The sequence below is a fragment of the Oncorhynchus mykiss genome, chromosome 12, assembly GCF_057628025.1.
Source record: "Oncorhynchus mykiss isolate SJ-2025 chromosome 12, ASM5762802v1, whole genome shotgun sequence".
Lineage (NCBI taxonomy): Eukaryota > Metazoa > Chordata > Actinopteri > Salmoniformes > Salmonidae > Oncorhynchus > Oncorhynchus mykiss.
In genome coordinates, this window is record NC_143033.1 from 39813631 (window position 1) to 39839016 (window position 25386).

Consider the following 25386-nt stretch of genomic DNA (forward strand, 5'->3'; position numbering starts at 1 on the left):
TAAAGATGTTAGATGCTTCTTAGTTGAGTAGATGTTATTTTCGTGGTGGCTAGATATGGACCACAACATCTTGGTTTTGTTTTCAGCCGGAGATGATGATGAGGAGTTAGTGGTAGGCTGGCAGGAGAAGCTGTTCAGTGTCCTTATAACAAATACGAATTTACTGTTTAGGATAGTTTGATGTTGCATAGTAAGGTGTGTGTGTGTGTGTGTGTGTGTGTGTGTGTGTGTGTGTGTGTGTGTGTGTGTGTGTGTGTTCACAATATGAAGTGGTTTTGTTCCAGAGTGAGTCAGTATGCCAGACTCCGCTGGAGAGACAATACCACACAGAGATCATGGCTCAGGAGCGGACCAGGGGCAGAATGAACTGCAGGATTTTCACCTACACCGATTCTGACTGCTACACCAATTGGGAAGGTGTGGTTTTCAACAGAATCTCCATTTCTGTAACGGTTCTGTAACCAAAGACGCTGGGAGACGGGAAGCAAGTATAGGGGGAGTATTCATTAATAAATAGACATGAAACTAAAGAAGAACAGAGTCTGGACAAGAGAAACGGAGTCCGGGTGAGTCCGATGAAGCGCTGGTGCGTGTAAAAATGATAACAGGTGTGCGTAATGATGAGCAGCCTGGCGACCTCGAGCGCCAGAGAGAGGGAGCTGGAGCAGGCGTGACAATTTCAATATTCAAAACAAAGCATTTACCTAATTTCTGTCCAAAAGAAACGTTAGTGTTTTAAAGCTGTTTTTGATATACTCACTACAGCATTCCCAGAGTATGGTGACGCAGGTCAAGTCCAATCCTACCTTACTGGCACATAGGATGGCCAATGTCAGACACAGATGACAGGACAGACGCCCAGTGTAGGTCCCTGTTACTCACCAAAGTGAATTATTATTAAAGTGAATGTAATTGAAGCAGCATTGATGCTTCGTGCTGCTTTGAAGACAAACAGTGTACCGGTATGTTCACATTACACCATACCCTTGTATGCTAAATGTGTTTGTGGTATTCTGTTGGTCTGCAGTGACCGCACCATCCCCAAGTCCAGGCTGATTACCTGGGACCCCTCGGAGGACTTTGTGAAGACCAGCCACATGGTCAACACACCTGTACAGACCATGCACATCATGGGGAACCTGGGACCAGCGGGCAAGTGAGTAGCACAAGGGGAAAAACCACTATGTAGCCTATACACTTATTGCACTGCTTTGTATGTAATAACTTTGAAGTAGATTCCAATTCAGGCATTGAAAAGTGGCATTTTATTATTGTATTTCTCAGACTTGGCCAAAAGGAGAAGGAATGCTTGTTCTGCACGATACGAGCAGATGGAAATGGAGTGGTTACCATCAAACCAGACTTCAACAAAGGCAAAGAGCCCAACAGGCCAGTGACCCGCACCCGCTGAAGTCAAAATGTTTTACCCCTAGCTCAAGTAAGGGTCACTTACTTGGTAGCAGAATTCATACATTCCCAGCCATTTACTGTGTTATGATGCTGTGTGTTTGCACCCAAGGTTGAGACGGAGGGGGAGAAGAGGGAGGTGTGGCGTCAGACCAGAGGAGACGGAACAGCAACAGTGCATATATAGACGTGAGTGACTGAGTGTGTAGTGTTATTCACTGTTGGTGCACTGTAACAATACTTGTATTATAGTTCATCCCAAAATCAAAACTTGTTGTTGTTTTTGTATCCCAAAGTGGCCTCATGTCAGATTTGTCCTTATGCATGTACATACAGTAAGTACACTGATGAAATATTATTATAGCCTTTCAGGCAGGTTAGAGTATGTCCTATGATGATGACCTCTCCTCTCTTTTCCTCCTTTCAGCGTTATGTACGTCATAAAGACTACCTCAACAGCTTGGTTGGCCAGGACTGAAATGGTATGCATGTAGTTTGTGACAGATCTTTTACACAAGTTGTTTCGTCAGCAAAGTTAATCTCAAATCCAATTTTATTTGTCACATGCGCCGAATACAACCTTACAGTGAAATGCTTATTTACAAGCCCTTAACCAACAATGCAGCTTAAGAAAAATAAGTGTTAAGTAAAAAATAGATAATTTAAATAAAGGTAACAAATAATTAGAGAGCAGCAGTAAAATAACAATTGCGAGGCTATATACAGGGTGTACTGGTACAGTCAATGTGCGGGGGCACCAGTTAGTCGAGGTAATAGAGGTAATATGTACATGTAGGTAGAGGTAAAGTGACTATGCAGAGAGTATTAGCAGCTTAAAACAGTGGGGGGGTGCAAAAAGACTGGGTAGCCATTTGATTAGCTGTTCAGGAGTCTTATGGCTTGGGGGTAGAAGCTGTTAAGAAGTCTTTTGGACCTAGACTTGGTGTTCCGGTACCGCTTGCCATGTGGTAGCAGAGAGAACATTTTATGACTAGGGTGGCTGGAGTCTTTGATAGTTTTTAGGGCCTTCTTCTGACACCGCCTGGTATAGAGGTCCTGGATGGCAGGAAGTTTGGCTCCAGTGATGTACTGGGCTGTACGCACTACCCTCTGTAGTGCCTTGCGGTCAAAGTCCGACCAGTTGCCATACCAGGCAGTGATTCAACCAGTCAGAATGCTCTCGATGGTGCAGCTGTAGAATTTTTTGAGGATCTGAGGACCCATGACAAATCTTTTCAGTCTCTTGTGGGGGAATAGGCTTTGTTGTGCCCTCTTCACGACTCTTGGTGTGTTTGGACCAAGATAGTTTGGTGATGTGGACACCAAGGAAGTTGAAGCTCTCAACCTGCTCCACTACAGCCCCGTCGATGAGAATAGGGGCGTGGTTAGTCCTCCTTTTCCTGTATTCCACAATCATCTCCTTTGTCTTGATCACATTGAGGAAGAGGTTGTTGTCCTTGCACCACATTGTCATGTCTCTGACCTCTTTATAGTCTTTCTCGTTGTTGTCTGTGATCAGGCCTACCACTGTTGTCACCGGCAAACTTAAAGATGGTGTTGGAGTCGTGCCTGGCCGTGCAGTCATGACTAAACAGGGAGTACAGGACGGGACTGAGCATGCACCCTAGAGGTGCCCCCGTGTTGAGGATCAGCGTGGCGGATGTGTTGTTACCTACCCTTACCACCTGGGGGCGGCCCGTCAAGAAGTCCAGGATCCAGTTGTAGAGGGAGGGGTTTAGTCCCAGGGTCCTTAGCTTAGTGATGAGCTTTGAGGGCACTATGGTGTTAAACGCTGAGATGTAGTCAATGAATAGCATTCTCACATAGGTGCTCCTTTTGTCCATGTGTGAATGGCAGTGTGGAGTGCAATAGAGATTGCATCATCTGTGGATCTGTTGGGCCGGTATGCAAATTGGATTGGATCTAGGGTTTCTGGGGTAATGGTTTTGATGTGAGCCATGACCAGCCTTTCAAAGCACTTCATGGCTACAGACGTGAGTGCTACGGGTTGGTAGTCATTTAGGCAGGTTACCTTAGTGTTCTTAGGCACAGGGACTATGGTTTTCTGCTTGAAACATGTTGGTAGTACAGACTCAGACAGGGAGAGGTTGAAAATGTCAGTGAAGACACTTGCCAGTTGGTCAGCGCATGCTCGGAGTATACAGCCTGGTAATCCTTCTGGCCCTGCGGCCTTGTGAATGGTGACCTGTTTAAAGGTTTTACATCGGCTGCGGAGAGCGTGATCACACAGTCGTCTGGAACAGCTGATGCTCTCATGCATGTTTCATTGTTACTTGCCTCGAAGCGAGCATATTAGTTATTTAGCTCGTCTGGTAGGCTCATGTCACTGGGCAGCTCTCGGCTGTGCTTCCCTTTGTAGTCTGTAATAGTTTGCATGCCCTGCCACATCTGACGAGCGTCAGAGCTGGTGTAGTACGATTCGATCTTAGTCCTGTATTGACATTTTGCCTGTTTGATGGTTCGTCGGAGGGCATAGTGGGATTTCTTATAAGCTTCTTGTTGTATAGCACACTGTATTACTTATACAACTAATTAACGTGGGCATTGTTTAATGCGTTTCACAGGAAGAACATTCCAAGCATTTCAACATAGGTAAGCAAGGGGGGGTTACAGGTTCTCTAAAGGGACAAAACTAGAATATCAATACACAACATATACCTCCCCCTTTACCTCTGGTGACTCATTAGGAAAAAGTAAATATTCACTGTTTTGCCTATTGTTTTCTTTTTAATATAAGTTCTCTTAATGTAAATAAATTAACTTTTCAGAATAACCTTTTCTAAACTAGGGATAGAAGCTAGACTGCCTCAGTCCCCAGACTTAACCCTGGGGTGTATTCTTCCCTAATGTCGGAGGTTAGTCTGAACTAAATAGTCAACCTGTCAGGGGGTATTCTTTCTCTTGACATACAGTTGAGTCTACAGTCACATTATTTCTGAGTCTGAGTGGTGATGGTGTATGCCCAGACTGGGGTGCAACAGTACCCTGAGTAGGCACTCTGGCTGGTTCAGGTGAGTCTGGAGCACTTTCCACATTTGTAGATTGCTGCAGTGGATGTTCAGGTTATAGCTCGTAGTCATGGTAGGTCTCCAGTAGCTGATCTTGGTTTGTCACTTGACACGAGTCATCTCTGAGGTTGGTTCCTGGCAACAGTTGATCTGTGTAGGAAACAAGTCCTGTTTGTGCAACCACTGTGGCTGGTATTTGGACCTTTGCAGTAGTTCCGAGCAAGAACTCTCTCTCTCCAGCTATGAAGCTTCTGTATTTTGCTTTGCTCCGTCTCTCCACCTGTGCTCTCTGTTGTGTCTGTACAACCTGTCTCGTCTTTGGAGGTCTCAGGAGGTCGAGTCGCGTGCGAAGCTATCTTTTCTTCATGGCTGACCCGGGTGCCACTTTGGTTGTAGAGTGGGGAGTGTTTCTGTAGGTTAACAGGAAGGTGTTTAGACGCCTATTGAGGGAGCTGTTCCCTTGTGATGATTTTAAAGCTTGCTTCGTCGTTTGGACAAACCTTTCAGCGAGGCCGTTTGTTGCATGGTGATACGGCACTGACTTGATGTGCTGAATTCCATTTGCTTCCATGAATGACCGGAACTCTTCAGACACCAGTTGGGGGCCATTATCACTAACGAGTTGCGTTGGCAAGCCGAAGTGACTGAAGATTGACCGTAGCTCTTCGATAGTTCTCTCCGCTGAGGTGCTCTTCATCACTGTGACCTCAGGCCATTTGCTGTGTGCGTCAACTACGACTAAGAACATACGATCCTCCTGTGGGCCTGCATAGTCTATGTGGACTCGCTGCCAAGGCTCCTCTGGGAAGTCCCATGGGTGTAGTGGTGCTAGCTGGCTAGCTGAGGCATGTTCCTCATCTTTTGACATGCAGAACATGACTTGACCTTGTCTTCGATAGCTGCGTCCAGACCTGGCCACCAAAAGTAGTTGCATACAATCTCCTTCATTCGCACCATGCCACAGTGCCCTGAATGGAGTTCTTCAAGCACCTGCCTTCTCAGTGGCGGCGGTATGATGACTCGAAAACCCCACAGCAAGCATCCAAACTGAACTGTGAGCTCGTTTCTCCTCACTAGGTAAGGTTGTAGGCTGACCGACATCTCTCCTTCTTTTCCAAGAGTGACAATGTCCACGACCTCAGACATCACTGGATCAGTGTGGGTGAACTTTTTCACTTGGACAGATGTAACTGGGGCGTTCGTCACTACCTTGAAGTAGAAGATTTCAGCCTGGGAGTGCTCAGTGTGTGCGACAGGTAAGGGAAGTCTTGAGAGGCCGTCTGCATTGCAGTGCTGCTCAGACCTTCTGTACTTGTTATCGTACGGGTGAGCAGATAACAATAACGCCCATCGCTGCATGTGGCTGGTTACAAGCGACAAGCGACGGAATGCCGGTGTGGGGACCAAAGATGGAGGTGAGTGGTCTATGGTCCGTCAGCAGAGTGAATCATTGGCCAAACAGAAACTGTTAACATTTCTTAACTCCAAACACAATGGTGAGTGCTTCACTCTCTATCTGTGCATAATTGCTCTCGGCTTTATTTAAGGTCCATGATGCGAAAGCAATTGGCCTTTCTTCACCTGATGGCATGATGTGTGAGACAACCTCACCAACGCCATAAGGCGATGCATCACATGCCAAATGTAATGGCAAGTTGGGGTTGAAGTGGGTTAGGGCCTCTGACTGAGCTAAGGCTGTTTTCACTCTCATGAAGGCCTCCTCACATCTGTCTGTCCACTTCTACTGTTTGGTTTTGTTCAAAAGTTCAAGCAGTGGCTTTAACATGTTAGCTAGGTTTGGCACAAACTTTGCGTAGTATGTCAGCAGTCCTAAGAATGATCTCAGTTGACTCACTGTGGGGATGGAGCTTCCGCAACGGCCTTCACCTTCGATGGTGCCTTGTGGACCCCCGAACTGTCGATGACGTGGCCCAGGTACTCAACAGAGGGACGGAAAAACTTGCATTTGTCCTTCCGGACCCTCAGACCGTACTCCTCCAATCTGTAGTGTAGCATCAACAGTTCTTGTGACTCTTGGTCCACATGCATCTGTAGACATAAGTCTATCTTACTGAATTTTTGTCCTCCAGCTAAACCACAAAAGAGGTCGTCAATGAGGGGTAGTGGATATTTTTCAGCAGTCAAGACTGGGTTACTGGTGACTTTGAAATCACCACAGAGTGATCCATCTTTTTTTATGACTGGAACAACGGGTGTAGCCCATTCACTAACATTCACTGGGTCCAATACTCCACTCTCGACTAGTCTGTTTAGTTCAATTTCAACTTTTGGTTTTATGGCGTATGGGACAGGTCTAGCTTTGAAGCATTTTGGCTTGCTGTCTGGTTTCACGGTCAGTTTAACTGTTATGTCCTTCATACTGCCACGGTCTCCTTTGAACACATCCGCGTGTTTCCTCAATATCCCTTGTAGGTTTGTGTCCTCTTTTGCAACCATGTGAATTTCCTGCCAGTTTAGTTTGATCTTTTCCAGCCATGTCCGTCCTAGCAATGCTGGATGGTTGCCTCTCACAATGTAGAGTGATATCTTTACCTTCTGTTTGTTGAGCTCCACTGTAACAATCACACTTCCTCTCACTGGAACAATCTCACCAGTGTATGTTTTCAGCGTCATCTTTGTGGGCTGTAGTGTGAGGTGATGTAGTTTATCCTTGTATACAGCCTCAGACAGCAAAGATATGGCTGCTCCAGTGTCCACTTGCATCCGTACTGCGTTTCCATCTAGTAGTGGTGTCACCCAGTATCCATTGTCTGAAATTGACATAACATGCAAAGATTCTTCCCCTTCAGACAGGGTATAATTTTGTTCATCCTCTGTGTGCTCCATTTTATGCACTTTCTTTTTGTACTTCCTGAAGTCGCTTTTCCTTTGTTCAGTACTTTTGTTTGATTGTGTCATTTTGTTTTTACATGCATGTTCGATGTGACCCTTTTTTCCACAACTTCTGCAGTCTAAGTCTCTGCACCAACACTCCACTGCTTGGTGACCTGGTTTCCCACAGCGATAGCATGGCTTCTCACCTCCTGCCTTGTTTTTTAACTCCGTAGACACCTTATGCACTTTGGTCGATGCACTTAGCTGTTGTGCGTCTTTATTTGCCATTTCAATTGACATACTCGCTTCTATTGCTCTCTGCAATGTTAAGTTACTCTCAGTCAAAAGGCATTACTGAATTGCCTCGCTGTGCATGCCACACACTAACCTATCACGTATAGTGTCACTCATTGATCGCCCAAATTCACAGTGTTCAGATAACTGTTTCAATACAGCCACAAACTGTGAGATTGATGCCCCTCCTCTTGATTTCTCTTATGAAACCGGAATCTCTCTGCGATTATCAGTGGTTTGGGAGAATAATGTCCTTTTAAGGTAGCCACAATTTCATCATATGATTTATCACCAGGTTTTTCAGGCGTTACTAGGCTGCGCAGTAGATTGAATGTTTTTCCTCCCATAACAGTCAAAAATGTTGGCACAACGACTTCTGCTTTAATTCCATTTGCCAACACAAAGTACTCAAAACGTTCTGTGTAAGAACTCCATTGTTCCACAGATTCATCAAATGTTCCTATATTTCCAATCAATGCAGACATTTTCAGTTTATTTTTCTCTCTCACACTTTTCAGACGATCCTTTACTCCCAGACCCTTTTTTTCCTTTCTTTTAACTCACGCTGACTTAGCTTTCTCCCGCAGCGAAACTCTTCCTATCCCTCGAGGCTCTCGTTGCTGTGACATCAAAGGCTAGCTAGCATTACTCGACTGGCTAGCTCCACGTTTTGTTTGCGCCTTTCTACAGCCCCCAAAAATTACGAATTTACCTCAGACTTTCTGCAGAAAATGATGAGCACAAACGTGAGAACGTTTCTTCCTCGTCGCCAGTTTTGTTGTATAGCACACTGTATTACTTATACAACTAATGTAAGGACAGGACATGAGACGGGAGTAGAAATTAATGTGGGCATTGTTTAATGCATTTCACAGGGAGAAACATTCAGAGCATTTCAACGTAGGTAAGCAAGGGGCGTTTACAGGTGCCCTAATGGGACAACAATAGAATATCAATACACAACACTTCCGGGTTAGAGTCCCGCTCCTTGAAAGAGGCAGCTCTACCCTTTAGCTCAGTGCAGATGTTGCCTGTAATTCATGGCTTCTGGTTGGGGTATGTACGTACAGTCATTGTGGGGATGACGTCATCGATGTACTTATTGATGAGGCCGGTGACTAATGTGGTGCCATCGGAAGAATCCCAGGAACATATTCCAGTCTGTGCAAGCAAAACAGTCCTGTAGTTTAGCATCTGCTTCATCTGAGCACTTTTTTATTGACCGAGTCACCAATGCTTCCTGCTTTAATTTTTGCTTGTAAGCAGGAATCAGGAGGTTAAAATTATGGTCAGATTTGCCAAATGGAGGGCGAGGGAGAGCTTTGTACCCATCTCTGTGTGTGGAGTAAAGTTGTTCTAAAGTTTTTTTCCCCCTCTGGATGGACATTTAACATGCTGGTAGAAATGAGGTCAAACTGATTTAAGTTTCCCTCCATTAATGTCCCCGGCCACTAGGAGTGCCGCCTCTGGATGAGCGTTTTCCTGTTTGCTTATGGCGGTATACAGCTCATTGAGTGCGATCTTAGTGCCAGCATCGGTCTGTGGTGATGTGTAGACAGCTACCTAAAATACAGATGAAAACTCTCTAGGTAGATAGTGTGGTCTGCAGCTTATCATGAGATACTCTAGCTCAGGCGAGCAAAACCTTGAGACTTCCTTAGATATCGGGCACCAGCTGTTGTTTACAAATATACATAGACCGCCACCACTTGTCTTACCAGAGGATGCTTTTCTATCCTGCCGATAGTATAAAACCCGCCAGCTGTATGTTATGATGTCATTCAGCCACGACTCTGTGAAACATAACATATTACAGTTCTTAATGTCCCGTTGTAGGATATACGTGCTTTTAGTTTGTCCCATTTATTTTCCAGCTATTGTACGTTGGCCAACAGTACGGATGGCAAGGCAGATTAGCCACTTGTCGATAAATCCTCACATGCCACCCCGATCTCCTTCTGCAAAATCTACATATTTTTTCCTACAAATGACGGGGATGAGGGCCTGTTCAGGTGTCTGGAGTAAATCCCTCTCGTCTGACTCATTAAACAAAAATTATTTGTCCAATTCATGGTGGGTAATCGCTGTTCTGATGTCCAGAAGCTCTTTTCGGTCATAAGAGACGGTAGCAGCAACATTATGTACAAAATAAGTTTCAATCAAAGCGAAAAATCAAACAAAATAGCATGGTTGGTTAAGAGCCAATAAAACGGCAGCCATCCTCTCTGGCGCCAGTACAACTTTATTAGTCCATGTTACGGGGAAGAAAGGGAATTTGTTTTTCTGAAGGGGTTGTTCACAGATCTGCCAGTTCAGATCAAATCACACGTTTTGTTGCTTTTTTGCAAACAGCAATGGTGTAATGCCCCTTTTTGTCTCAAACCCGGGTCTCCCTGCCCGTAGGCCAGTGCTCCTCAATTATTTTCTGTTATGCCCCCCCTAGGAAGAAGTCAACATTTCGCGCCCCCCAACTCGCTGCCGCGACTGTAAATAGCATCATGTGTCTATAAAATTGTTATAAGTACACCTCTGCATAACATTTTATCCTTATTAACATTAAAGAAAACAAAAAAAGAAAAAAGAAAGAAATATAGATCAACTTACAACAAATAATAACTTTATTAACATTGTTTTTAGTCTGTAACAGAAAAGACTTAAAGTGCATCAATTTGCCTGAATTTTTAATTTTTTTTAATCCTTATTTAACCTGTAAACATTTTTTCACCATTTGATACTGAAAAATAAAATATAATCAATAAATAATAATTATTATTTATTAAAAATTGATCAGCAACATTAACTCAGGAGCACAATATATGAAACACTTTGGCCTATAAAACAAAAATGAATAAAACAATTTGTGCTGATTTTTTTTTATCAAAATGAGGAAGTCAGGATTAATGGCTACAATGAGCACGTTTTGCAGAGCACAGCTTTTCGAAGCGGGGTTTGAAGCATGATACTGCAACTCTCAGCTCCTGCTCAATGTTTAGCTGGGACCTGTACTTGGTCTTCAGTGCAGCAACAGCAGAGAAGCCAGTCTCACAAAGATAAGATGTTGCAAAAGGAAGAAGAATGCCCATTGCCCTCTGCCCTAAGAGTGGATACTGCCTCTCGACACTCAGCCAGAATTCACTCAGTGTCTGTGATGTGAACCTCAGTCTCAATGTGGAGTCAGACGTCATATCAATGAACTGGTCCTCCTCTGCAGAGCTGAAACCAGTTGGAGCTGGTGCATTGAAAGGATCTCTCACCCAGTCATATTGGGAACTGTTTTCAGGGAAGTACTTTTTAAAGAATCCCATCAGTGATGAAATATGCTCCTTAATATATAGAATCACTGAGGTTGTCATGTACTGTCATGTTGTCTTGTCTCTGTCCTTTCCCTTCACCCTGTCTCCCTCTGCTGGTCGTGTTAGGTTACCTTTTCTCCCCCGCTTTCCCCCAGCTGTCCCTTGTCTCCTCTAACTACCCATTCACCCCGTTCCCCACCTGTTCCCTTTTTCCCTCTGATTAGGTCCCTATATCTCTCTCTGTTTCTGCTCCTGTCCTTGTCGGATTCTTGTTTGTTTGTGTCATTCATGCCTGAACCAGACTGCCGTCATGTTTGCTGTAACCTTGTCCTGTCCTGTCGGAATCTGCCGGTCCATCTGAGCCTACCTATGTTTGGTAATTAAAGAAGCTCTGTTTAAGTTGATTCGCTTTTGGGTCCTCATTCACGCACCGTAACAGAAGAATCCGACCAAGAATGGACCCAGCGACTTCGGATCCTCTCCACTCAGCCGTCGAGATCCAGGGAGCGATGCTAGGCAGACACAAGCAGGAATTGTCTGCTGCTCGACATGCCGTTGAGACCCTGGCCACCCAAGTCTCCAACCTCACAGAACAGGTTCACCATCTCCGCCTCGATCCACCGGCCACTTCCAGGGCTTTCGAATCTCCGGAGCCCAGAATCAATAACCCGCCGTGTTACTCTGGGGAGCCCACTGAATGCCGCTCGTTCCTCACCCAGTGTGATATTGTGTTTTCTCTCCAGCCCAACACTTACTCCAGGAGCACTGCTCGTGTCGCCTACGTCATATCTCTCCTTATTGGACGGGCTCGTGAGTGGGGCACGGCAATCTGGGAGGCAAGGGCTGAGTGTACTAACCAGTATCAAGACTTTAAGGAGGAGATGATACGGGTTTTTGATCGATCTGTTTTTGGGGAGGAGGCTTCCAGGGCCCTGTCTTCCCTATGTCAAGGCAATCGATCCATAACAGACTACTCTATTGAGTTTCGCACTCTTGCTGTCTCCAGTGGCTGGAACGAGCCGGCCTTGCTCGCTCGTCTTCTGGAGGGTTTCCGCGCAGAGGTAAAGGATGAGATTCTCTCCCGGGAGGTTCCTTCCAGCGTGGATTCCTTGATTGAACTCGCTATTCGCATTGAGCGACGGGTTGATCTTCGTCACCGAGCTCGTGGAAAGGAGCTCGCGCTCTCCGTCGCCTCCCTCTCCGCATCACTACCATCTTCCTCTGCCGGCTCGGGTGCTGAGCCCATGCAGCTGGGAGGTATCCGCATCTCGACTAAGGAGAGGGAACGGAGAATCACCAACCGCCTCTGTCTCTATTGCGGTTCCGCTGGTCATTTTGTCACTTCATGTCCAGTAAAAGGCCAGAGCTCGTCAGTAAGCGGAGGGCTACTGGTGAGCGCTACTACTCCTGTCTCTCCTTCAAGATCCTGCACTACCTTGTCGGTCCATCTACGCTGGACCGGTTCGTCAGCTTCCTGCAGTGCCTTAATAGACTCTGGGGCGGAGGGCTGTTTTATGGACGAGACCTGGGCTCGGGAACATGACATTCCTCTCAGACAGTTAAAGGAGCCCACGGCCTTGTTCGCCCTGGATGGTAGTCCTCTCCCCAGGATTCAGCGTGAGACGCTACCTTTAATCCTCACTGTTTCTGGTAATCATAGTGAAACCATTTCTTTTTTAATTTTTCGTTCACCTTTTACACCTGTTGTTTTGGGCCATCCCTGGCTAGTTTGTCATAATCCTTCCATTAATTGGTCTAGTAATTCTATCCTCTCCTGGAACGTCTCTTGTCATGTGAAATGTTTAATGTCTGCTATCCCTCCTGTTTCCTCTGTCTCTTCTTCACAGGAGGAGCCTGGTGATTTGACAGGGGTGCCGGAGGAATATCACGATCTGCGCACGGTGTTCAGTCGGTCCAGGGCCACCTCTCTTCCTCCACACCGGTCGTATGATTGTAGTATTGATCTCCTTCCGGGAACCACCCCCCCCCGGGGTAGACTATACTCTCTGTCGGCTCCCGAACGTAAGGCTCTCGAAGATTATTTGTCTGTAGCTCTTGACGCCGGTACCATAGTCCCCTCCTCCTCTCCCGCCGGAGCGGGGTTTTTTTTGTCAAGAAGAAGGACGGGTCTCTGCGCCCCTGCATAGATTATCGAGGGCTGAATGACATAACAGTGAAGAATCGTTATCCGCTTCCTCTTATGTCTTCAGCCTTCGAGATCCTGCAGGGAGCCAGGTTTTTCACTAAGTTGGACCTTCGTAACGCTTACCATCTCGTGCGCATCAGGGAGGGGGACGAGTGGAAGACGGCGTTTAACACTCCGTTAGGGCACTTTGAATACCGGGTTCTTCCTTTCGGCCTCGCTAACGCTCCAGCTGTCTTTCAGGCATTAGTCAATGATGTCCTGAGAGACATGCTGAACATCTTTGTTTTCGTTTACCTTGACGATATCCTGATTTTTTCACCGTCACTCCAGATTCATGTTCAGCACGTTCGACGTGTCCTCCAGCGCCTTTTAGAGAATTGTCTTTTTGTGAAGGCTGAGAAGTGCACTTTTCATGCCTCCTCCGTCACATTTCTCGGTTCTGTTATTTCCGCTGAAGGCATTAAGATGGATCCCGCTAAGGTCCAAGCTGTCATTGATTGGCCCGCCCCTAAGTCACGCGTCGAGCTGCAGCGCTTTCTCGGCTTCGCGAACTTCTATCGTCGTTTCATCCGTAATTTCGGTCAGGTGGCAGCTCCTCTCACAGCCCTTACTTCTGTCAAGACGTGCTTTAAGTGGTCCGTTTCCGCCCAGGGAGCTTTTGATCTCCTCAAGAATCGTTTTACATCCGCTCCTATCCTTGTTACACCTGACGTCTCTAGACAGTTCGTTGTCGAGGTTGACGCGTCAGAGGTGGGAGTGGGAGCCATCCTTTCTCAGCGCTCCCTCTCTGACGACAAGGTCCACCCATGCGCGTATTTTTCTCATCGCCTGTCGCCGTCGGAACGTAACTATGATGTGGGTAACCGCGAACTGCTCGCCATCCGGTTAGCCCTAGGCGAATGGCGACAGTGGTTGGAGGGGGCGACCGTTCCTTTTGTCGTTTGGACTGACCATAGGAACCTTGAGTACATCCGTTCTGCCAAACGACTTAATGCGCGTCAGGCGCGTTGGGCGCTGTTTTTCGCTCGTTTCGAGTTCGTGATTTCTTATCGTCCGGGCTCTAAGAACACCAAGCCTGATGCTTTGTCTCGTCTCTTCAGTTCTTCAGTAGCCTCCACTGACCCCGAGGGGATTCTCCCTGAGGGGCGTGTTGTCGGGTTGACTGTCTGGGGAATTGAGAGGCAGGTAAAGCAAGCACTCACTCAAACTCCGTCGCCGCGCGCTTGTCCTAGGAACCTTCTTTTCGTTCCCGTTCCTACTCGTCTGGCCGTTCTTCAGTGGGCTCACTCTGCCAAGTTAGCCGGCCACCCTGGCGTTCGGGGTACGCTTGCTTCCATTCGCCAGCGTTTCTGGTGGCCCACCCGGGAGCATGACACGCGTCGTTTCGTGGCTGCTTGTTCGGTCTGCGCGCAGACTAAGTCCGGTAACTCTCCTCCTGCCGGCCGTCTCAGGCCGCTTCCTATTCCCTCTCGACCGTGGTCTCACATCGCCTTAGATTTTGTCACCGGACTGCCTTCGTCAGCGGGGAAGACTGTTATTCTTACGGTTGTCGATAGGTTCTCTAAGGCGGCTCATTTCATTCCCCTTGCTAAGCTTCCTTCTGCTAAAGAGACGGCACAAATCATCATCGAGAATGTTTTCAGAATTCATGGCCTTCCGTCAGACGTCGTTTCGGACAGAGGTCCGCAATTCACGTCTCAATTTTGGAGGGAGTTTTGCCGTTTGATTGGGGCTTCCGTCAGTCTCTCTTCCGGCTTTCACCCCCAGTCTAACGGTCAAGCAGAACGGGCCAATCAGACTATTGGTCGCATCTTACGCAGTCTTTCTTTTCGCAACCCTGCGTCTTGGTCAGAACAGCTCCCCTGGGCAGAATACGCCCACAACTCGCTTCCTTCGTCTGCGACCGGGCTATCTCCTTTTCAGAGTAGCCTCGGGTACCAGCCTCCGTTGTTCTCATCTCAGTTCGCCGAGTCCAGCGTCCCCTCCGCTCAGGCTTTTGTCCAACGTTGCGAGCGCACCTGGAAGAGGGTCAGGTCTGCACTTTGCCGTTATAGGGCGCAGACTGTGAGAGCTGCTAATAAGCGTAGAACGAAGAGCCCTAGATATTGTCGCGGTCAGAGAGTTTGGCTCTCCACTCAGAACCTTCCCCTTAAGACGGCTTCTCGCAAGTTGACCCCGCGGTTCATTGGTCCATTCCGTATCTCTCAGGTCATTAATCCTGTCGCAGTGCGACTTCTTCTTCCGCGATATCTTCGTCGCGTCCACCCGGTCTTCCATGTCTCCTGTGTTAAGCCCGTTCTTCGCGCCCCCGCTCGTCTTCCCCCCCCCCCCCCCATCCTTGTCGAGGGCGCACCTATCTACAGGGTCCGTAAAATCTTGGACATGCGTCCTCGGGGCCGTGGTCATCAGTACCTAGTTGACTGGGAGGGGTACGGTCCTGAGGAGAGGAGTTGGGTTCCCTCTCGGGACGTGCTGGACCGTGCGCTGATTGATGATTTCCTCCGTTGCCGCCAGGTTTCCTCCTCGAGTGCGCCAGGAGGCGCTCGGTGAGTGGGGGGGTACTGTCATGTACTGTCATGTTGTCTTGTCTCTGTCCTTTCCCTTCACCCTGTCTCCCTCTGCTGGTCGTGTTAGGTTACCTTTTCTCCCCCGCTTTCCCCCAGCTGTCCCTTGTCTCCTCTAACTACCCATTCACCCCGTTCCCCACCTGTTCCCTTTTTCCCTCTGATTAGGTCCCTATATCTCTCTCTGTTTCTGCTCCTGTCCTTGTCGGATTCTTGTTTGTTTGTGTCATTCATGCCTGAACCAGACTGCCGTCATGTTTGCTGTAACCTTGTCCTGTCCTGTCGGAATCTGCCGGTCCATCTGAGCCTACCTATGTTTGGTAATTAAAGAAGCTCTGTTTAAGTTGATTCGCTTTTGGGTCCTCATTCACGCACCGTAACAGAGGTGGCATCATAGTCAGTAGTGTCAACAAATTCATGCAGGTACTCGAATGAATCAGTATTTCCTTCATCAAGTCGCCTGCCCCACATTGCAAGCTTTCGAGTGACAGAGCTGATCTTGTCTGTGACCTGAGGGAGGTGTGTATCTTTCCCTTGAAGCTGTAGATTTAGTTAATTTAGCTTTCCAACTATGTCACTCAGGTAGGCCAGTTTTGCCAGGAAGTTCTCATCACTAAATTTTTCTGCGAGGTCATACTTGTGCTCCTGCTCCGAAAACATTCTTATCTGCTCTCTGAGCTCAAAAACTCGGGACAAGACTTTTCCTCGTGACAGCCACCTTGCTTCACTGTGAAACAACACAGCTTGATGTTCAGCTCCCATCTCCTCACAGATAGCAGAGAAGACTCTTGTTTTTAGTGGTCTGGTCTTTATAAAATTGACTACACCTACAATGTCAGTCATAACCTCACTTAATTCAGAGGAAAGGTGCCTTGATGCCAGTGCTTCTCTGTGTATAACACAGTGTGTCCACTCAGCATTAGGTGAGGCCTTCTTGATGAGTGCCCGAAGTCCTTTTCTCATCCCTGCCATGGTCTGTGCACCATCACTGCAAACACCAATGCAGTTCTCCCACTTTAGCCCATTCTCAGTCAGGAAGCAGTCCAGCATTTTGAATAGCTCTTCAGCTGTGGCTCTGTCTCTGACATATTTACAAAAAAGTAGATCCTCTCACAGGGAGTTTGTCATGTCAAAACGTACATAAGCGATAAACAAACAGTCTTTGTTGCTGTCAGTTGCTTCATCGAACTGTAAGGCAAAACGTTTGTCTTTGAGTTTATCTATCAGCTGTTCTTTAAGATCGTTAGCAATGTCATTTATACGTCTGGCGACAGTGTCATTGGACAGAGGGATAGTTTTTATTTTTGCAGCACTTGCGTCATTCAGCATGACAGAGACCATGTCTAATGCTGCAGGCAGTATCAGCTCCTCTGCTATGGAGTGTTTTTTTTTGCATTGAGCAATTTGGTATGCCACCTTATATTATGCTAACAGTGCTCGCTGGTTTACTGAAGTAGCATTCACAAAGCGGGACGATTGTTGGCAATATTCGGCACGTTTTCGCTGAAAAAACTCAAGCGGCTTGATTGGGGTGTAATGTCTTTAAGTGACGCCTTCATTTATTTGGCTTCATGCTGTCTGCTGCCAACATTTTTATACACAGTAAACATACCGGTCTTTCCTCGTCTCCCACCGTAGTCACAGTGAAGCCAAGCGCTACATACGCTTCCTCTTAGCTTTTGGGAGACTTACGTTTGTCTCATTATCTCCGTCTCTCTCTGCCTTTCTTTTCATCCCTGTTAAATATTTTTCCATGGTGTCTCTTAAGGGTTTGTTATCTGCACTTCATATCTCCTGCTCTGTACTGTGTGCTCTTGTTCGGTGCAAAAAAACCCTACTCCCTGCGGCAAAAAAAAGCATGTTCCCCCTGGCATCGCTCCGAGCCCCCCCAGGGGGGCGCGCCCCACTATTTGAGAAGGACTGCCGTAGGCAAACAAATATATTTTTGTAAATTCCGGCGGTCGCCCCAAAACAGGTTTTGGACCTGGGTCCATCAACTGTCAAGCCAACACCTTAAGTGCTACTCCAATATGTCCAAACCTCTCGATGTGTTCACTCGGTGTTGGATTAAAGTTGCTACAGAACGTGAGTCAGCTGAGACCTCCTTCCTTGGGGAGAGCATGCCGCCACACTTCTTTATAGCAAGTCTCTCACGTGTACACACATCTTTGATGGCTTCACAGGCACTATCCCACTTCTGATACCAATGTAACAAACTTGGGGGTAGCTCCAACTGGGACTCGAACCCCGGTCCAGCGACTAGCAAGCCAACACCTTATTCATTACACCAAGAGATCAGAAGGTGGTAAGTGTAGGGTTAAGCTTGCTACAATATATACGTATATAGGGCAATGTGTGATCTGGGTGAGGCAGCATTGCCACTAGTGCTCCCAACACAGCCAAACACAATCTTTACCTTCTTAACCTTAACTAACCTAAAGTCAAATACATTTAGACAAACCACCATGTGAGCAGCAAGTTTCGGGTTAATGGAGTGAAGTGGGTAATGGGTAGGACCACCAGTATGAACTATATGTCTATACATGGATGGATGCTCTTCATCAACACCATCTTTTCTGTGAAACTAGATATCAGCAATCAATCAACAAGACTAATGAAATGGGGCAAATGAAGACATTAGAACTGCTAAAGGTAATATATTATATTCTGAAACCAATTTCTTACTGGTATATTTTGAACATGATCTGTCAATCCTGAGATCGTTGCATGTGCTGGTGCGAAGTTTCCCCTAGATACAGATCTAGGATCAGCTTCCCCTCCCCAAACCTAACAAGGACCATTCGCGGGGGGAATTCAAATTTGATCCAAAGCCAGGGTCTATTTGGGGAACTTGTCCCCTCCCCCACAACACGGCAGGTGGATGCGGCTTCCTCAGTTCACCATGCTCATAAAGAAAACAGCAGTGTATTTCAGCTGTAAGTATTTTGAAGTTACTAGCGATATTATTTTAAATGAATCGTTATAGCTTCGTTATTATTCAACAATAACTCGGCCAATGTAGCTGTAGCGGGCTACATTTCGTAGATGCATGGAAAAGTATTAGCTCTGTTGTAGCATTTTGTTAGCTAGCTAGCGAGCCATTTTTCCTGGCTATACTGATAGGTTAATTAGCCAGCTAGCTGCTAATGGTTGCTGGAGTAGACATTAATACATTTCGGAATCGATTATTATTGCATTGCTTATCTTTGCTATGATGTCTTAGATGTTGTTGATAATGGGATATGTAGGAGGGCGAACCGGTCAAGGATCGATTCAGACAAGGTGGTAAATTGTATGACATGCGACAGTTTAATTATGAGTAAAGATATCTGGTACAACGTATACGGGCCCATTTCATTCAGCTCATAAGGAACCAGCAGAAAAGAAGCAGCGATAACAGAGTGCATGTATGTTATATACAGTACAGAAAGTAGGTTGAGTCTAGAAGTTCTGGTCTTCTGGTTGGTCCTGTTGGGCCGTCCGTCATCCCTCTCTTCACGTCGTGCCGTTCCTTGTCACACAATGTTCAGCTAAGAAGGAGATTATGTGTGTGTGCTTGTCTGTTCCTGCTTCTCAAGGTTGGGAGTGTACATGCAGCTGGTGTTTGTCATGAGATACCGTTATCAGTGCTCAGCAGTAAGCCAGCTCTGTTCCTTAGTCTAAATGCATAGTCTAAATGAAAGTAGGTTGTTATATGTGTTATGGCAGCTACATTATATTAATAAGGTTATTACATTGCTAGGCATACTTTAAGCTAGAAATTCTTATAATTCTTACAATGTTCTCATATGGAAGAATGTTGTGTTGTGCATAATGTTAAATAACTCCATAGGAGTAATGTTAAACTAGCTACTGGTAGCTAGCTACATTGTAATGCAAATGTGGTCCTAGCTCGGTTGCTTTCCTGTGGCATGCCGAGTTATTTGCACAAGTCACAATGTGAGACATTTTGTTTAGAGGTGATTGTATTTTGAAATGGCAGCTAGGGAAAGGCATTTGGAATATTTCACTATTCAAATATGGATATCCGGATGGTCCAATTATATATATATATTTTTTGTGAAAACATGTTTTATTTGCTGCAGGACTGACAGAGACAGTGCGGTGCTAGAAGGGAAGGTTTGATTTGGAGAGACAGTTGTTGCTGTCATAGGTAATCTGTCATACTATACATGTATTAATGACATGTCTATTTTAAAATTGTTCTCGTCAGAACATGGATAAAAGCAGGAATCTATTTTGCCAAGGTATGTAGCCAACCGTCAACCACCTCCTCATTTCCTGCATTTTAAATTTGCAAAATCAATTTTTGGACCTGCAATTGAATGATATATACCCATTGATTCTTGAAGAATATAACTTATAAATGCCTCATGAGCTTAGTTCAACAGTTGTACCCCATCAGAACTCAGCATATAAGCTTGTTTTACTTCAATGTGGGTAAACAAAGTACATGTAAACAAACACTCTATAGCCTCAAAACATGGTTAAACATGGATCAATCCACTAATGGGAGGGAAATGTAGCCTCAAAATGAGCTGTTATTGGCAGAGAGATTTCAAACTCTTTGTTATTGGTCTATTAACTTAGACCACCTGGTGACGTCACCAAGCAAGCCAAAACTCCACCAATGCAAAACCTGCTGATTTAGAATGTCTTATGTAGATTGTATTTTCAATCAGCAACTATCAGGAAATTACACTGATAACATTTTTTCATAGTTTCATCAGCTGTTGTACAAATATGATACAAAACACCAGCTGAGTGACACCGGCTGCATCAGTGAGTATGAACCTGACAGCGAAAGCTCGAGTGACAGGTGTTCAGAACTCACTCAGCCTGGTAATTCTGTGACGGTCGACACTGGCTGCTTTCGTAAGCAAGGGAACATCCGCAGTCTACCGTCAAACTTACCAGGCTGAGCAAAAATGTAATGTCGTTGCTTGCTAATATGTGGATTTGTTGTTACTCTTATGTATGTTCCATCCTTTTGTGTTTTTCAGGCAAGCCTGAGAAAGAACTGAGAAAACGTACTAAAAAGTAAAGACAGACACCAGAAAGAGGCCCAAGAAGACTTGGACGCAGGAACAGAGGACAGCGAGGGATGTTCAGAACTCACTCAGTCCGGTAAGTTGGTGAGGGTACACTTCGAGACTGCTTACCTGACACGGAGGAAGTATTTTCTTTTTATCTCCTCTCCCTTACCTTCCCTATGCCCCCCTCCCCTATTGTGTTGGACCGTCATGTGTTTTAATCTTTTCTTTGTTTGTGATTAGGTTTGGAGAATGACTTCTCAACCCAAGACTAAGAGCAGCTGTGAGAAAGCATCAGTTTGGAAGCATTTGGGAAAATGTAAAGTGCTAAAGAAGGTTCCTGGCAAAGAGGATTGACTGTTATGGGTCAGAGCCAGCTCTCACAAACAGAACATGGAAAGACATGAAAACCTGGTGCACAACAAAATGCAAACAGAAAAGGCTCTCCGCAGCCGGTAAAAGGCTAGCATGCCACAAAGATGAAGTTCACACAGGTGAATGGGAGAGTTGTAAAAGACAAAAAGCTTTTTAGACATAGCTCCAAAATGCAGGTGCTAGTTGAGCTCATGAGCTAGTTCTGTTTTGTGGTGGAAAACTTAGTGTGTCGAGCATAATATGTCAACCCTGTTACCAATAGATAAAAACGCTAGACATTTTTTAGCAATTTCATTTTTTGTCTGAAACGTCCATTCCTCTTGTCACAAGGGATTTATGCATGATTTAATATGAAACCCTGCCTCCCGAGTGGCGCAGTGGTCTTAGGCACTGCATCGCAGTTGCTAGCTGTGCTGCTATAGATCCTGGTTCGAGTCCAGGCTCTGTCGCAGCCGGCTGCGACCCGGAGACCCATGGGTTGGCGCACAATTGTCCCAGCGTCGTTCTGGTTAGGGGATGGTTTGTCTGGCAGGGATGTCCTTGCTCTAGCAACTCCTGTGGCGGGCCGGGCGCATGCATGCTGACACGGTCGCCAGGTGTACGGTGTTTCCTCCGACACATTGTTGTGGCTGGCTTCCAGGTTAAGCGGGCATGGTGTCAGGAAGCAGTGCAGCTTGGCAGGGTCGTGTTTCGGAGGACGCATGGCTCTCTACCTTCGCCTCTCCCGAGTCCGTAGGGAGTTGCAGCAATGAGACAAGACTGTAACTACCAATTGGATGTCACAAAAAAAAATGTAAAAGCACCAAAACATTTTTATAATTAATTGGTCATTGTGCACAGTAAAGAGAAGCCATAAATTACTACCTAGTCTAAGTATAGCAAAGCATTATTATTTTTTTTACAATTGCATGTCTTCAAGTTATACTGTTTATTTACAAATAGCTATTTTGCAACTTGATCAAGTGGTAAAAGTCATGTAACAAACAGGTCATGATGGAACACGTTATTCAATATCAGTAATGGCATCTCTCATCTTTTTAAGTGGGAGAACTTGCACAATTGGTGGCTGACTAAATACTTTTTTGCCCCACTGTATCTGATCTAAAAACAATAACACATAAACATTAGTTATGCATTCTGCAATGAGAAAAGCAGTGTTTAATTCGTTCTTTACTGTTTACAGCCAATCATTGTGAGCTGTGGGCAGGACCAAACATCTGGGGATGGAGCATCAATCCAGAGCCTCTCAGCCAGGTCATCTCTGCTATTCCCATAGAGACACAACAGATAGATCAATCTGTTGATTCATATGGCCATTTTGGTTGGCTTGGTTGAATTGACAATCATCCATTCAAGATGCTAAAGAATCGTATACTATGGAAGGTCCTTGAGAGTAAATGCCAGTGTATTCTATGACTGCCATGAGTACATGCCTTTCTGTCTCCTCAGTCTGGAAGGGTGACTCGGCTGATAGAGAAAATATGATGAGGTGAACTCGTCCTCCTATTCTGATGACTTTTCCATCTACTCCTTCACTGACTGTGAATCTGAGGTAAAAGAGTTGTACCCTACCGTCCATGTCTTTGTTGAGTGACATCACTGTGAGGAGGATGGTCTCTGACAAGTTGACTGATACACGGTGTGATGACGAGGATCATGTAAGGAGGACACCACCGCTGAAAGTTAAGGATGAGGAGGATATAAAAGGTGACAAAGCTTGAAGTGAGTTATATGGTAGAAGACGACGATCTGTCTCTCCACTCCTACGATGAGTCAGACTTCCTGGTTAGTTCTGCATGTTGCATGGGGGATTGGAAATGATACAAACAATTATATTGATAGATCTCAAAATGTATCTGCAATATTAAAGCAGATCTACCCCCCCTCCCCCACACACACGTTTTTGAATAACTCTTTGCATCTTTTAAATGTGTGTGTGTGTGTCACATCTCAATGGTTTGACCCTATGTAGAGATTATTGTGGCCAAGGCCAACATCCTCCTCCCTGCCTCTGTGAGTTCACTGAATAAGGTGTCACGCCAGATGGAGGTGGTCCCCACTGTCCGGCCCTGCGGACAGCAGCTGGACAAGAAAACACAGTGGACCAACACCTACGAGGAGAGTCTGAGGAGGATCAAAGAGAACCTGACCTCAATAGAACTTTACCTGGAGGAAGGTCTGAAGATGCACAATGATGGTCAGGACATCAATCAAGAGGCAGAAGAAGAATGAGGGATGCTGTAGAGGATGGATTGCAAAGTGGATGGGGAGGAGGAAGGAGAGACTGAGGGAAAAAGACATGGCTAGGGAGGTCAAGAGGATGGGCGAGCAGGTGAGGGCACTGATCCAAGTGATGAAGAGAAACTGCAGTGAAGGTGATCTTAAGGCAGTAGACCTGGACAGTTGGTTGAATGACTTGGAGGTTGAAAGTGGCATTCAAGAAATGCACTGGAGAGATGGCTGAAATTATAGACAGCATGGCAGAAATGCAGTTTAATCTGCTGTTCTGGACTATGTCCCATGCTAGTTGGTGGTAGAGCACCAATAAATAGTTGGATTTGTCACCAGAAACCCAAGAAGGCAGGCAGATAATTTTTTGTTACCATGCAACGAGGAGATACTTGTGAAAAGTACTAGTTCCAAAATTGGCTGCTGTATACATAGCGTGCGTGTGTGTATGTTGCTGGTATCTGTACTGTGGTGGTATCTACTGTACTGATGGCGCAAAAGCCATGACATGGAGACCTAGTGGAGTGGTAATGCGCATGCAAGCAGTTGCTCCCGATGCCACTTCAGTACACTGCAGCATCCACCGAGAGGCTCTTGCTGCCAAAGGAATGCCTGACAGCTTGAAAGACATTTTGGACACTACTGGGCAAATGGTTTACTTTGTTAAAGCAAGGCCCCTGAACTGTTGTGTATTATCTGCACTATGCAATGATATGGGCAGCGACCATGTAACGTTTGTACAACAAACAGAAGTGCGCTGGTTATCAAGGGGCAAAGTATTGACACATTTTTTTAGAATTGAGAGACGAGGTTAAAGTTTTCTTTACTGACCATGTTCACTTGTCTGACCGCTTGCATGATGATGAGTTTCTCACACGACTGGCCTATCTAGGTGATGTTTTTTCTCTCCTGAATGATCTGAATCTAAGATTACAGGGACACTCCATAACAATTTTGAGGGTGCGGGACAAAATTGAGGCTATGATTAAGAAGTTGGAGCTCTTCTCTGTCTGCATTACAAGGACAACACACAGGTATTTCCATCATTGAATGATTTTTTCGCGTGCAAATGAACTCCAGCTTACGGACAATGTCAAATGTGATATAGCGAAGCACCTGAGTGAGTTGGGTGAGCAATTAAGCAGGTACTTTCCCGAAACGAATGACACAAACAACTGGATTCATTATCCCTTTCATGCCCTGCCTCCAGTCCACTTACCTTTATCTGTACAAGAGAAATTGCAACAACCGGTTCTGTGAAAATTAAATTTAATCAGAAGCCATTGCCAGATGTCTGGATTGGGCTGCGCTCAGTGTATCCTGCCTTGGCAAATCGCCTGTTAAGACACTGATGCACTTTGCAACCACGTACCTATGTGAGAGTGGATTCTCATCCCTCACTAGCATGAAAACTAAATACAGGCACAGACTGTGTGTGGAAAATGACTTAAGACTGAGACTCTCTCCAATACAACCCAACATTGCAGAGATATGTGTATCCTTTCAAGCACACCCTTCTCATTAACCTGTAATGAGTTATTCACAATTTTCGATGAACAAATAAAGTTTTATATGTAAGATAGCTAAATAAAGAGCAAAATGATTGATAATTAATATATTCTTATTTGTGCCCTGGTCCTATAAGAGCTCATTGTCACTTTCCACGAGCCGAGTTGTGACAAACTCGCACTCGTTCTTATGTTTAATAAATGTATCGTATAGTGTGTGTGTGGCAGGCTTACAGTGATCGCAAAAAACAACATTTGAGAGTGCGCTGACCCTGATGCTAGAGGTTGAATATTTGAAGGGGTACGGGACTATAAAAAGATGTTAACCTATTTCATTTGGGTGAGGGGTTATTATGGGAAAAAAATGATTCTCTATTTTGGAATAAACCGATAGATTTTTTGTTATAAAATAAAGAGTACAGCCAGACCTTTGTTGTTTCCCATCAGATTAGAAAAGTTGGAGATAATATACATTAAATATTACACGTTTTTGTAGACTCACTCCAATTTGCATACTGCCCAAACAGATCCACAGGTGATGCAATCTCTATTGCACTCCACACTGCCCTTTCCCACCTGTACAACACGCTGATCCTCAACACTGGAGCCCCTCAGGGGTGTGTGCTCAGTCCCCTCCTGTACTCCCTGTTCACCCACGACTGCTTGGCCATGC

At 45.7% G+C, this 25386-nt stretch overlaps 1 long non-coding RNA gene across 3 annotated transcripts; it reads left to right on the forward strand.

The window, feature by feature from the left end:
• Positions 1-682: 682 nt before the first annotated feature.
• LOC149979168 (uncharacterized) lies at positions 683-25140 on the forward strand. Of its 3 annotated transcripts, XR_016485059.1 has the most exons (9): positions 683-1156; positions 1285-1438; positions 1520-1596; positions 1835-1889; positions 18157-18220; positions 18312-18504; positions 19654-19721; positions 20572-20695; positions 20845-25140. It is a non-coding gene; the product is annotated as an uncharacterized LOC149979168 (long non-coding RNA). The 3 variants fall into 3 exon arrangements; XR_016485060.1 differs by lacking the exon at positions 19654-19721 and having other exon boundaries at positions 685-1156; XR_016485061.1 differs by lacking the exons at positions 18157-18220; positions 18312-18504; positions 19654-19721 and having other exon boundaries at positions 685-1156.
• Positions 25141-25386: the final 246 nt, after the last annotated feature.